The sequence below is a fragment of the Notechis scutatus genome, chromosome 3 (genome assembly GCF_049901735.1).
Source record: "Notechis scutatus isolate UNSWTSFEM ecotype Mainland chromosome 3, rNotScu1.2, whole genome shotgun sequence".
Lineage (NCBI taxonomy): Eukaryota > Metazoa > Chordata > Lepidosauria > Squamata > Elapidae > Notechis > Notechis scutatus.
The window spans coordinates 107253340-107268366 of NC_142011.1; the positions used below are offsets into that span (position 1 = coordinate 107253340).

The 15027-nt window shown below is 37.3% G+C and overlaps 1 protein-coding gene across 3 annotated transcripts in view; it reads left to right on the plus strand.

Moving 5' to 3' along the window:
• The window catches only part of TNR (tenascin R), a 481637-nt gene that overhangs the window by 73355 nt on the left and 393255 nt on the right, over positions 1–15027 (plus strand). The window lies entirely within an intron of this gene.

The following is a 15027-nucleotide window of genomic DNA, read 5'->3' on the forward strand; positions in this document are numbered from 1 at the left end:
GAATAGCACCCAAACCTCACATCATGTTGATTGATTCTCGTTCCCCCTTCTCTCCATGCATGGGAAGAGTTTAACTGTTGCTGGCAGCCATACATCACTACTTTATAAAAGAACCCCAGCTGCTAATCTCTTCCACTTTCTCTCCCTTGGCCCTCCAGTCTGCTGCAATGAATTCCTACAAGGGCTGCAGAGGCCAGGACAAGGCAGAACTGTGAGCACCCATTTCTTAGTAAAGTAGTCTGCCAGCTGAAACTCCAGCAACTATTTCTGTGGTTGAAAACATGGATATCAATAACATGTATGTAAAGGGGCTATTTTTATACAATGTGCAGTTGGACTCAACTTGGACTACTTTGAAGATCGTGGATAAGTTTGTGTAACATAGTGTTATAAACTTGTAACCTCTTGAGCCAAACGTAATTCACCAGCAATCATACACAAAGTAAAAATAGACTTTTCATAGCAAGATGGGCTATTGTATTTGGTTGCATTCCAGGTGGCTGCATATGATCTGCCACAGGGGAATATGAAATAGGCAGAGAAAGAGACTACCATGCAAAGCATTTGATTATCTCTAATCTATATTCCTATGACGTTTGCAATTTATATGCACAAGGGCCTGGAGCATTTGTTGTAAAGGCTATGACAGGATTTTCACAGCTCTGAATTATATCACAACTGTCCACATTCTGGGTCAGATTGTATTAAAATGAAACAGTTTAACCAAAGTTTATAATCATGGTTTATTTTGGATTGCTTTACCTTAACCAGAGCTTGGCATATTATCTCAACTCAAATCACTATGTTTGAAAGAGAATGTTTTTAAAAAAGAATCATATCTGTATTTCAGGGTTTTCAAATAGTACCATAACTGTCTCCTTAAATTTAGTTAACATCTCCATCTATTATTCAAACACTGAACAGCTTGGTCTCAGAGCAACTTGGCCAATGAAACTCTGAGGATTGAGCCTTTAAGCAACAAAATTTACTAAATTAGTAAGTTCAGAAAAATGCTACCTTAGCTGTCAAAAACAATCTATCACAATATATTCAAAGAATCATATAAAACAGGACTCAAAAGTGCAGTTGTATTGCCTGAACTTTGAAGCAATTATTTGATTATTATCTAAGAATAAATCAAACTGAACAGACAGAACAGAACAATAGAGTTGGAAGGGACCTTGGAGGTCTTCTAGACCAAACCCTTGCTCTAGCAGGAGACCCTCTACCATTCCAGACAAGTGGCTGTCTAGTGTCTTCTTAAAAGCCTCCAGTGATGGAGCACCCACAACTTGTGAAGGCAAGCTGTTCCACTGGTTAATTGTTCTCACTATTAGGAAATTTATCCTTAATTCTAGGTTGCTTCTCTCCTTGATTAGTTTCCATCCATTGTTTCTTGCCTTGCCTTCTGGTGCTTTGAAGAATAGGCTGATTCTCTCTTCTTTGTGGCAGCCCCTCAAATATTGGGAACATTTCTATCATGTTACCCCCTAATCCTTCTTTTCACTAGACAACCCAAGTTCTGCAACTGTTCTTCATACGTTTTAGCCTCCAGCCCACTAATCATCTTTGTTGTTCTTTTCTGTACTCTTTCGAGTCCCTACCATTTTTTTTGATAATATGGTGACCAAAACTGGGTGTAGTATTCTAAATGTGGGCTTACTAAGGCTTTATAAAGCAGTACTAATACTTCATGTGATCTTGATTCTATCCCTCTGTTAATGCAACCTAGGATTGCATTTGCTCTTTTGGCTGCCGCCCCACACTGTTGGCTTCTATTTAAGTGATTGTCTGCCAGGACTTCAACTGCTATTGAGTCAGGTTTCACCAGCCTATTTTCTGGAGTGTTAGCTATTCCTGCTAGTTTGGTGTTACCTGCAGATTTGATGAGTTCCCCTTCTATTTCTTTATCTAAATCATTTATAAAGATATTGAAGAGTACTGGGCCTAAAATGGAACCTTGGGGTACCACACTGCTTCCTTCTTTCCATGTGGATGTAGTTCCATTGAGGACCACTCGTTGAGTGTGATTTGTCAGCCAGTTATCCCATGATGAAGAGCCATTGTTCAGTGGCAGAATACAAACCCCACTTCAACCCTTGGCTTTCTTTCAGTTAAAAGGAGATCAGTAGCGAGGGAAATTAATTTCTGCCCAACACTCTGCAATAGTGTTGCCGTCTAAGCTGACAAGAGTAGTCTAACTCCAGAGAAAGTAGCTTTATATGCCTATGTGTCTATTACCACCTTATTGACGATCACAATCGAGAGAAAAAAATCATTTAATGAAGTTCACTGTTAACACAATGACTATACTGTAGTCTATATTTTGGAAATGGCACCCAGCAATCTACAACATGTGCAATCCAATTGCAGAGGCTGAAAGGAAAAAGATACATAACATGATTACATTACAGAAACCAGCTGTGTTATTGCCTCAAATGAATGCATCCCTAGATAAATGAGAAGACAGTTTAGCCTTGGTGGCCTATTCAGGCTGCCAACAAAGATAGCACAATTTTTATAATGGTAGATATGTATGAGCTGAATTGCCTTTACTGCCCACTATAGTGCAAATAATAGGTTATAATTATTATAGTTGAAGGACATGTACTGGTTTATTTCAAAGTTTTTTCATTTGGAAGTTTGTGCTTAATTGCAGTTTTACCCTTTATCATGCACTACAGCATTACAGTAAAACTAAAACTCCAATTTGATTGGTTTCCAGTTTAATTTTGAATCAGCTTGGCTTTTATTTCTGTCTATAGCCTTTGAAAACAGCATATTTTCCCGAGAATTCACTGCTGGTTCATAATGTTGGTATGTGGCCCAGATGATACTGCAATATATATGAATACATTATTATGCTGTCCTTTGGCATTTATATTTCAGTTTCATTTGGGGAGAGAGTCTGTAATTTTTACGTTCTCCCACATTCAATGTTTTTTTCAAAAAACCTTCAGGTTTCTGATAAGCAGAAGGTATGCTTCTTTTGTCTCTACCAAAAATGCACAGAAAGTTGATTGTCTTTCTTTCTTTTTTCTTGCTACCTACGCATTTTGTTATTACTGTTGTTAGATGTATGTCCCTGTCTTTATTGTGTACAACTCAAAGTGGCATGTATACAGGTAGTCCTCCACTTATGACATAACTGAGCCCAAAATTTCTGTGGCTAAGCAAGACAGTTAAGTGAGTTTTGCTCCATTTTTGCGATTTTTCTTGTCACAGTTGTTAAGTTAGTGACATGGTTGTTAAGCATGATTTGGCTTGTTGGAAGGTTGCAAAAGGTGATCATATGATTACTGGACACCACAATCATCATAAATACGAGTCAGTAGCTAATTGTCTGAATTTTGGTCATGTGACCATGGGGATGCCACAACAGTTGTAAGTGTGAAAAACGGGCATAAGTCACTTTTTTAAGTGATGTAACTTTGAATGGTCACTAACAAACTGTTGTAAATTGAGCCCTTCCTGTATTACACTCATCTCTTATTTTCTCCACTCTGTAAGGCAGAATGGGCTGAGAGAAAACAAAGGCCCATTCATGCCTAAGGGAAGAATGCAATGCACATTTTTAGCCCCACAGCTTAACCATTAAATCTAACCAATGTATTAATGCATATTAATGTTAATAAAGTGTACATTCAATTTTAATTTTGTCTCATTACCTGTTGATTTTAATAGGAGGGTTTTTAAACATGTTTTAACTCTTCATTCCATCAGTGAGATTTAACAGTGCTGAACATTTGCCTGGATGAAAATCAGAATATTCTGTAGTTTCTTAATCCAGTTTTTGATTGATGAGTTGTTCAGTTTCCACTTAGATGCTAACTGCATTTTGACAGTTATAGCAGCATCATTATTGATTTTTTTTTTACCTTGCATATGGCCCAAGGCTGAAATCCTGTGAGTGCTTTCCAGAGATTCAAGCTTTTCAAATGGGCTAGAATTACTTTTTATTAACTATCAGGGCCAATTGTCAGGTTGGTAGAGTTTAGGACTGGATGTTCAGCATGCCACCTCCTGCTGAGAACTCCCTCATCCCTATCAGGTTATTTGTCTTGCTGGAAAAGAAAAATAGGAAGAAACCTTGGGAGCTGTTGCCAAGGGTTGCTATAGGTGAACCGAGACAAGAAGAAGAATTGCTGCCCGTGTACTCATAGTCTTCTACATTGGCATTCCCTATGGAGTCTATATCCGGTTAACAGCAAGACAACATGGCAAAATGATGCTGTTATAATGGAACCTAAATGACAACTTTAGTGGGGAAAAGCCAAGCAAGGTTGCTTATTTATTTAGGGAAGCAATGAAGCAATGGGTTAGGGCGTCATTCAGGATATTTTAGGACAAGTGATAGGAAATGTTTAGAAATACTCTGATACATTTCTCTATATTGATTCCTTGGTCCAAAAATTAACATTGCAAATTATAGGCAGGGAAAGCTCTTCACTTTTAAACAAGCCAAGTGACATACTAACAGAATAATTGAATAATACTTATACTGTATACTTATAGATATCTAATTATTTATTCAGAACATAATCATGTTCCTGCCCTGGAATAAGTTTCATTGTGTTCAACATGGTATGTGCAGGTAGCACTGCAGGCTTATTTAACTTTTGCAGAGTTTTGTCTAGCTTTTACAAACGCCCAGAGCAGTTTGCAAGATGTGCCAATCAATCTATTGAATAATTGTGAAATTGTGAAATATTCATATTGTTTGTTTGCATCTTGTACCCAGATGGCAATGAGATCGTAATGGGCTCTACTATATTGTGTTTAGCCAGGGAGAAACGAACTTGGCATAAACAGTAGCAGGCTATCTGTGTTGAAAATAAGCAATAGGCACAAAGTTGGGTGGTTTTTTTTTTATATTCTTCAACTCCCTTTGCTCTCTCACTTACTTCTGCTTGACCACCATCATTTTTTAAGCTTTCTGTCATCATGAGTAAACTTCCTTTTAAACTTGCAAATTATCATCTGAAAAGAATCAATCATAAAAGACTTTAAACATTTTAATAATCCAATGGCATTGTGGTTAGGAGAGAAGCTCTCTTGTGGAAGGAGAATAAAAGAGACAGAAAAGGAAAAGAAACAATTTAGAAAGGGGTCAGTTGTGTCAGCCAGTTTAGAAAAAGATATTTGTGATTCATTGAATTTATCTCCCAACTCCAATGTCTACTATAGCATGCAAACACAGAGGAGAGAGGACAGTTATATAATTCCTCAAGAGACCAGACAATACATAAACAAATTGTGAATTAGAAAACTGTATCATACAGAAAAGAAGTACCTGTCTTCCCATGAGACCCACTCCACCTGGTTGACAATAATTCAGACCTGCAGCCGAGATTTCTTTAGATTTCTCTGCAGATTGGCTCTCAGCCTGAATGTTTGTATGTAGGTCAAAGTTCCCACAGAAAGGGGATGGACTCTTTTGGACACTTTTAAGAAGCACAGTGCCTGTGCACATTGACACCATGGCCTGCAGTACCACTTGCATCCTAAAGCCAAGAGAGATTCAAACACCTGGTTCATCCTACCCCAATATTAGATCTAGCGGATTTCTGTAATATTGTTGAGAAGGTAGGTCACAAGGCAATTCCAAGGCCTTGTTTCACAAATGGTAGGGCCATGGCCCAATGGTATTTTAATTTAGAGATGGGTAACATAAGAGACAGCCATAGAATCTATATTGTGGCTTTTTTGCTCCCACAGATCATGTTATCAAAATTCAATCAGACAAATGGCATAGTTTTATCGGTGGGGTTTTTCCCCTATGAACTAGAAATAAGAGATTAAAAAAAAATGTGTTAAATCCCTGAAAACCATAATGATTTTTTAAAGAATCTCATTATTCATTGCACATCATCTCATTACCAGCCATATCCTTGCAGCTCTTGTAGGTGAACACAAATTGTAAAAATGAAGGTGTTGCCTCAGCTCTCTTCTATTTCACAGCTAGCGCCATCATTTCTCCAGTGGGACTCAACCTTGCTAAGAGGATATGGTTTTGAAACTTGGATTTTACATTCTTCAGTTTGCTAAATTGTACCAGATTAAATCAGAGACTTGATTATTTGCACGGTTTTGCATCTAGACTGTAGATTCCATACATTCCATAAAAATGTTCCATGGGTCTAGAATACTTAAGAGGAAAGAAAGAATTTTGACCTCTGTAACCACCCCCCCTTCCCCAAATGCCATGCAAAAAAACATGTAAACCGACCCTACACTTGACAACTGATTAACCTGACAGTAGTTTCTAGTAAAAAATAGCCTCATTTTCTGTGAACCTCTGTCCCTTGTCCTTTGCTAAAGTGTCATTTTACTTATATTGATTTTCTTTCTTTCTTTTTTGCCCCAGTAATGAAGACCAATGACACAGGAACAAAGATTAATGTGGTAGTAGAGACAGAGAGGATGAGGGGAAAAATGAAAAAGGCAAACAAAATACATAGTCTCACTTTAACCTTAACCCTCTCATTGATGAGTCCATTGGGCATGGATTATTATGCACGGCTTCATATAATGAGCAAGAGAAAGATGGACACTTCAGATCAAATTACAAGAATGAGAAAATGTGTGGATTGTGGTTGGGTACAAAGGAGGATCAGAATTCAGGTCAGCCCTGGAGCTGGTTGAGATGATATGAATGAGTTCAACTCATTTAGGAGAGGCTACACAGAGGAAGGTAATGTATGCTGTCACCTAAGTAATACATACTTAATCTGGCTAGTCTTTTAAGCCTTTGTGTCAGTTGCCAGAAAATGAATGTGTCTGAACCAATTTATTTTAAGCTTTTTCACTCCGTTTTTCAATCAGGAAGGGTTCCTAGAGGAACTTGCGAACAATTAAAAGTAAGCAAAGACTTGCACTCCAAGTTTATAAAGACAACAAATATCATTTGATTGCCAGATATATTTAGGGTATGATCTGACTTCCAATCCAGAAATATGGAGAAATTGCTCAATTAAAATTGCTCCAGGTCCTCTTGGATCAGCAAACTGATCTTTCCCCAGAAAAGGCACCTGTGGCACCTGCTAAAGGTAGTGAAGATTCCCCCTGGATAATCAGCAGGGTCTTGTGCAGCAAATGGGAAGTGACCTCACTTCTCCAGGAAGCAGCTTACATTAATCAGCGGTTCTTTTATATCAAAACTACATTTCCATTGTCCTGCTCATTCTGTTCAACAGTTCTTGCTATCTATACCAAATGTTCTTAATAAGTTAAGAAGCAAAGCAAAAGATATCCAGCCTAGACAGTTCTGGTGGGTAAAATATTATCCAATTTGGACGGTAGCCAGGCTGAAGATGTCAAACTTTTATGAAAATGGCCAGGGATTTTTAACAACGGGCTCAGTAAAGTTCACAAGGTATTCTGCAACTCATCAGTAAGGCAGTAACTTCTTTGGCAAGTGGCTAGGTAGCAACTACAAACCATGAATATAATTATCAACTCAGTACCATTTAAGAAAAAAAAAAAAAGATTAGCATCACAGATTCCTTTCTATAACGTTTTTCTACTTCTATGTCTATTCTGAGCAAAGAATGATGGGCCTTGCCTTGTTTTATAATTCTAGCTCAGAACAGCATGAGCACAGGTAGTCTTTCATAGCTGCTGCTCTTTCATTCTTTTGCACACAGAGAGGCTTGCATCCCCTGAGACAGATGATTGATTTTGATTGATTGATTGATTGGTCAATTGATTGATTTAGGTGCCTTTAAGTGATTGTCGACTCCCAGCGGCTGTTTGGTAGTCCTTGCAGTTTTAGAGGTATGCTTTCAGAAGTGGTTTGCCATTGCCTTCTTCCTAGGGCTATAACAGAGATTGACTGCTCAGAGTCACTCAGTTGGCTTTGTGCCTAAGACAGAATTAGAATGCATGGTTTCACAGTTTCGAGCCCAGTGTCTTAACCATTACACCAAACAGGCTTTTTGTTAGCGGTATGACAATCCCTTGCATTGTCTCCACTGCTGCTAGTAATCTCAATCTATCCAAAATTGCCAGTGGAGTGGGCAGGAGGATGGAAGGACTCCTCTTCTTGCATCTTTCCTTAGTAATTTATTATGTCATGTAATGTGTAGCCTTTTAGTTAAGACCAAACTCTTCTTCAGGATGGATATCAAGTGCATACAAACATACAGTCTAAGGCAGGGCTGTCAAACTCCCGGCCTGTGGGCCAGATATGTTACAAACTGGCCATGCCCACGCCCGGTTTAGTGAAGAGGGGGAAAGTCCCAATACGTCACGTGATGCTGCTGTGACAACGTGAGTTTGACACCCCTGATCCTGAGTGTCAAATGCATACGCACAATGTTATAAAAGATAACAATTTTTAGGCATAATTATAAAGAATCCAGTAAGAAATTATATTCAGAATTATGGCACTCCTAGTATACATGGAACAGAATTCCATTTCCGAGAAATCATATACTCAGATCATGTGTAAAAGAGACAACAACTGGCATTGCATGTCTGCCCCAAACATATTAAATTCACATCATAATTTTAGAAATCTCATTTTCCACATGTGCAACATGGAAATAATATTATTGCTTTGCTATTCATTAAAATATTATTAATAAAACAACAAATTTGGAGTACTCAGAATACTCATAATACAATATAAATTAAAGATATTATTTCCTATGAAGCCAAAAGTAGTATTAGTTTGAGATTTCCCTCACTTATTTCTGGGTTTGAAAAAGGCCCTAGACACTTTAGTAATGTATCTTTTTTCAAAAGTACTGAAGAGCTTAAAATCAGTCATCTACAAATTTTTCAATCAATTGACAATCTTGCTGTATTGGGACCGGCACAGTGGGAAAAGGTTTACACGATTTCAGTGCTAATAAGTTATCACCCATTTCAAGGCTTTTTATGGTATTTTCCCCTCGGGAACCTCCACTGAATCTAAGTTTGCAAATTTCCCCCCTCCCATTCCTTTCCTCTGGCTTCCCATTCCTTCCTTCTTTTGTTCCTCCATGGAGGAATCTGAAAGACTCCTTTTTATTACATTAGACAGTAATATGAAGAGAGACTCTCTTTCTTGTCTGTCTGCAGATGGGTCCCTTGTTCAATCCAAGTTCTGTTCGCTACTGGAGAATACAATGAATGGGGACATTGCAGGGAGGGTGTGAAAGAGCATCGCTCTGTATCAAGAGACATCACCATGTCTGTGCCCAAAATTACTCCGCTTGTTTCATTGAAAATAGGGAAAGAGGGCTGGTTATGAGAAGCATACTAATATTGTTGCAGCTGGTGCTGTTGTCATGTCATACAAGCCTTATCTATGATTTCAGGCTCATTTAAACCAAAATACAGGCCTCTTCTGACTAGGAAGTTCATTGTTTCTCCATTGCCCGTTTGGGCAGTTGTTTTTCAAACCTAAATGTACTCCGGTTGTGGGAGCATGTAATCGGATGAAAATCCTTTAAGTGGCCTGGCGAGAAATCAGAGCGGAAGCAGCTCTAGAGACCTTAGGGTGAGGGTGCATCTCTATAAATGGGGCCCCTGAGATTGTGAGGCTCACCACTTCTCATATGGGAGATCGCCTCATTGGGGTGAAATGGTGCCCTGTTTTCTGATGGGAGGAGAGCATTTTTCAGGAATGGAGAAAGCCACCTTACCTCACTCCTCTTTATAAGTCTCCAGCATTCTCCTTCTTTTAACAGATGATGTCTACCTCAAATGCACAGGCCATAAAAGGGTTCCCAGAAGAATCCCAGAGGATTTCTAGGGGGAGGCTTGGCCCAAGCATTTTATTGCTGAGGCAAAAACAAAACGGTTCTTTGCCACCAGTCCCCCTAGAAATGTTCATTGGCAGTTGTATCTTTATTAACATTCTCCATCTCGTCTGAAGCAGCTAGCTGGTTCATGGGAACCAAGGCATATTTTTATGGCATGCCCAACTGCCTCTTCAAAAGAAAGAAAACACTTCTGCCTTTATGAAGCTTGAACCAGCTACTCCAAGGTTAGGCCACATGCTAGGAAACAACAACAGCTCCAACCCTCCTCCTTGGATTTCTGACAGTCTGTGCCAAAACTTATCCCTAATACAGCAGTGGTTTCAATTTTTTATTCATCTCACTCAACCAACTGAAATAGTTATCCTTATTATTTATTTATTATTTATTTGGTTTGTCAATTGATTACAAGATAATAGGTATAAGTAAAAACATAGTTATGAATACATGGATACATATAAGAAAATAATAATAATAATAATAATAATAATAATAATAATAATAATAATAATAATAATAATAATAATAATAATAATAGGACAGGGACGGTAGGCACCTTGGTGCACTTATGCACGCCCCCTATGAACTTATCACCAACTATTTGCAAAACTCTCTAAATATGAATATGCGAAGGACATGCCCTTCCAAGGCTAACAGAAAATGTAACAGAATAACAGAGTTGGAAGGGAACCCCCTGCTTCAGCAGGAGAACGTATACTATTCTGGACAAATGGTTGTCCAATCTCTTGACAATCTTTAACTGCCAATTATATTCCCCTTTAGGATTTGATACTTAGCAGAGCTATTGAAAAGAATAGCCCACCGGGATCCGAATCATAGGTTGTCTTAGTTCCTCCTGGGCTCCATTGTCAAGAGACCCTCTTATCTACTAAATATTCTTGTGCATTAGAAGAAGGGAATAAAACCCCTTGGGAGATGTATTAGGTAACCACTCATCTGATTCTTAAAATACCCAGTACTTGTGGTTCACCAGGCTTTTGTTAATTTGATAGTTGTATTTGTTTGCTTTACATTTTACAATATATATTTTTGATCATTTTAACTTTGAGTGAAAAGTGGGGTATAAACTAAACCATGAGAGAAAGAATTGTGGTGCCTTGAAAAACTACTAGGTGATCATGGAAATAATATTGGCTGTGTAGACAGCTGCTCAGCTGGGAGCACTACTTCACATAAACAGCTCTTTGTGATGAGTACTTTGCGACCACAAACGGATTAGCAGCTGTGTGAACTATTAGGAAGTTTACACAAAGGAGGTCATCAGGGGCAAATTGCTACCACTTTATTATCAATGTAAAAATTATTCCTCCACAGAGAGCTCTTCCATTCCCCAATCCTGGAGCTTGGAAGAAATCCTTCTCTTCACAACTTGTCCTTAATAATGTGGTCATGCTGTGCTGCTGTCTCTATAGCTCCTCCATGGAATCCTGAAAGATAATTAATTAGAGGTTAAAATGTGCACATTGCCAACCATATAGAAAAGGTAGCGTCAACCACACCTGTCAAAATCTTGCTTGCAAGACTGGAGCTCTCCATCCATTTTTTATATTTTTCCCCAAAAGACTGTTGATTATCAAACAAGCAAACACTATATGATAGTAAAGAGGTCACATCTCTTAATTGCTAGTTAGGGTCACCTACATTTATTCATCAGATACTGATGTGCTTAATTGTTCTGAGAGTCCATATTCAAGAAGGGGATTTTGATGTCTAAGATAGAGATGTTCCACGGTGGGATGTCATCAGGAACTTCTACACAAATGCTACAAAATACTTATTGACTTGTTGGCTTATCAAGCTATTGACCATTTAGTGGCATGGAGGAATTTTTTTGTATTTTTTGGCAAATCATGGCAAAAAGGTTGTAAAATTGGATAAAACAACCATCTTGTTTAGCAACATAAATTCTGTTTTCTGTTTACTATCAATTATGGTCATAAGTTAAGGACCACCTGTATATGTAGTTTAGTTCATCCAAAAGTGAGTTGTTGGATTCCATGGCAAAATAGGGGAGCTTCTACCACTTGCCATATCATGAGAGGGCTTGCATATGTGGTGCCTGAGCTCTCAAAACTTTTGCTCGTTTTCTTTAACTGCCAATTATATACCCCCTTAGGATTAGATACTTAGCATACCTACCCAGATCCACTGGGATCTGGATCATAGGTTGTCTTATTTCCTCCTGGTCTCTAATGTCTATATTGTAAGCAGAATTGAGATGACAACAACGGTCACACTCCTGAAAGCTTACCTCAGCCAACTCAAACAAAACAACAATGTAACAGAAAAGGAATGGTGGAAAATGAGAGGAACAGACGTTATCCCAGAGTTCTACAGACTCCCCAAGATACACAAAATAGGAGACCCCTCCTCAGACCTATTGTGAGGCTATGAGACACCGCTACGTATAACCTGGCTAAATGGCTGGCACAACACTTACTCTTTCTGACCCAAATACTTAAACAGCACAGTCACATCTTCCACACAATTTTTGACAGAACTGCTAAATTGATAATTAAGGCAATTTAGTTATGAACCAAATACATTGAACAAATTGTGATGCCTTATATGGATGATGCCTTTGTCTGATTGCTGTCTCTTTATATGATCACATATGTATTTTATCACTCTATTTTCTTTTATCTATTTTATTCCAGGATCATATCATGTGTTGTATTTTATTTTAGTGATATGGTCATAAGACTAATTAATTAAACTATTCTATTTCATTCATCCAAAAATGAAGGAGACAAAAAAAAGTAGTTATATATAGATATTTAAAAAATTAAGGAGACAAGGCTATCAGGCTACAGAAGCGTAAAAGCAAAGTCCTTTCAATTATAGAGCATGCATTTTGCCTGGGAATGCTAGTTAATTTCAGAGCTTCTGCATCATTTCTTCAAAATAATTGCTGACCTATCTATTTAGGCAACTCACTAACCTATTGACCATTGGATTTTTATTTTAATCTCCTGGCTGCCCTCAAGTGGTCATGAAGATTGGTTTGGCTAAAGTGCTGCCACTAGAGAAGTCTGGACTTATTCCAAATTAGATACCTTCTTTCATTTTCCCAGGGAAAAAATCACTATATTTTACAATGATTTCTAGACTTTCCAACCAATTTTTGAGTAAAAAAAGTTGACAAAGAATCAAACACATGTACTTAAAAAAAACATTCTTGGTACAGCAAATTGTTTCAAATAATTTATTTAAGTGAGAAATATTTGTAAAGTTCCAATTTTAATTACAACCTGCAAGATCACCTCTTTCCAAATAGATAGTTTTAGCAGTACAGATTGTACATTAAAAATATTTTTAGCATATTAACTACTCAAAAAGCGGGATAGCAGCCTGAATTCACTTTGTCTTTGCTTTTCAGATTAAAGCACAAATGCTGGAGTAGAGCTTCAGAGGAAAATATGTCATTCCTCCATTGAAGAAAAAGCAGTTGGAAGGAGGGTTGTTGTTGTTGAATTAAAAAAAAGCAAAGCTCTATCAATAGTGACACAATTTAAGGAACCAGTTTACTTTTCCATCCCTACAGACTCTACGGGAATTGAGGGGGTTAAGTCACTCAGCAACATATGCATCTTGAGATTTGTTATTTCAACTTATGACTTAATAAAATATATGGCCTTCATGTCCCAGAAAACTCTTAGCATGTTCTAAAAAACAGGTTTTCCTTCTATCCCCAACCCAGCAACCAGATATTTGTTGGTGGTTTCCCACATGCTCAATGAATTCTGGCACTGTAGCTACTATTTTAATTTTCAGATCCAACTTGGATAGTCTGAGAGAAATGGTAGGGAGATAACTATTATGGCATCTTTGGCTTGTGTCTGTAAACTGTGTAATTAAGTTTATTGAAAGATATGAGAAAAAGTATGAACCAGATATGATATATGATATCATCTTACTTGGTCCATGATATTCCCAAATTGTATTTGCAAAGTACAAATTACCAGCAATCCCTTCTAGTTAGCCAATGCACCTTTGTGGACTGTTTGAATAACATCTTAAAGATGGCGGCTAAATTTCTTACCATTCTTTCAGCCTTCACAGATGAAGTTGGGAGGCTGTCCTTTCCTTTTCCTCTTCCTATCATTGCACAAAAGAAGTGGGAAGCTTACACATTGTCATCTCTTTTTGCTTCTTTTCCAATTTACCAGGCTGGTTATGTGGGGAGGGCAGTAGGTAAAAATAACATAAGATAAAGAATTGTGAGTTCCTTAAGAGACGTCTACAATGTTGTCCCAGATTGAAATGTAACTTCATTCCTTCATTCCCTGGTAAGTAATATGACTAAAATAGGCAATAAGGAGTTAATTGTTTGGCAAGTTAGTCTAATCTTAAATAAGAACATTTCATTTGGAACTAACTGACTCTTCTGTACTAGTTAAGTGGATTATTTGAAAAAGTTGAAGAGTTTATATGACATGCTTACCTCCTCCCCATTCTTGCCCTCCAAAGAAATATATTACACAAATGTGATAGTTAGGCTTTTGAGAATTAATAAACCCTTAAGATTCTTGTCTAGTTTTATTTCAGAGTTATTCAAGACAAAGAGAAATGAAGGTGATAGGTGGAAATTTCAATAAATAAATGATTTTTAATTTTTATTTTTATTTTATAATATAGATTTTATTGTTTTTTGCCCTTTTAAACTTTTATTATTATTGTAAATTGCCCAGAGTCACTGTACAATAGAAATCCAATACAATTTTAAAAATAGTTGTTATAATCCACTATTGGTGAAATGTTGTGGATTGCGAGTCATAAAACCAAAGTATAATATAATTCTGCTATAATGCATATTACAAAACAGATGAAGCTTCCTAAGTCTTGCTGGGGTTCAAAATTTATTATTATAGTGAAATTTATGGAAGATTTATTATTAATAATGGCATATAAAAGGCTTTCAAACTTGTGCATGGTTAAGGACTTTGACTTGGTTTATTCATGAATTTTTAATGCTCTAGAAAATGCTGGACATATTATCAAATTAAGGATATTGATTTTTGTCCTGCATTTTACTTACTGAAGTCTGCCACATTCAGTGTTCACACACATAAACAAACACACAAAGAGTTCAATGAATGCCTTCTGCTTCAGTTATTTGAGATATGCATACCACAGGTTGGCCTACATACTGTAACCTAATTAATGTAACCGGAATGTCTTTTCCCTTCACAGGCTGGACAAATAATAGATCCATACTTAATCTGCTCTAGAAATTAATTTCTGCGCATCTTCTAAA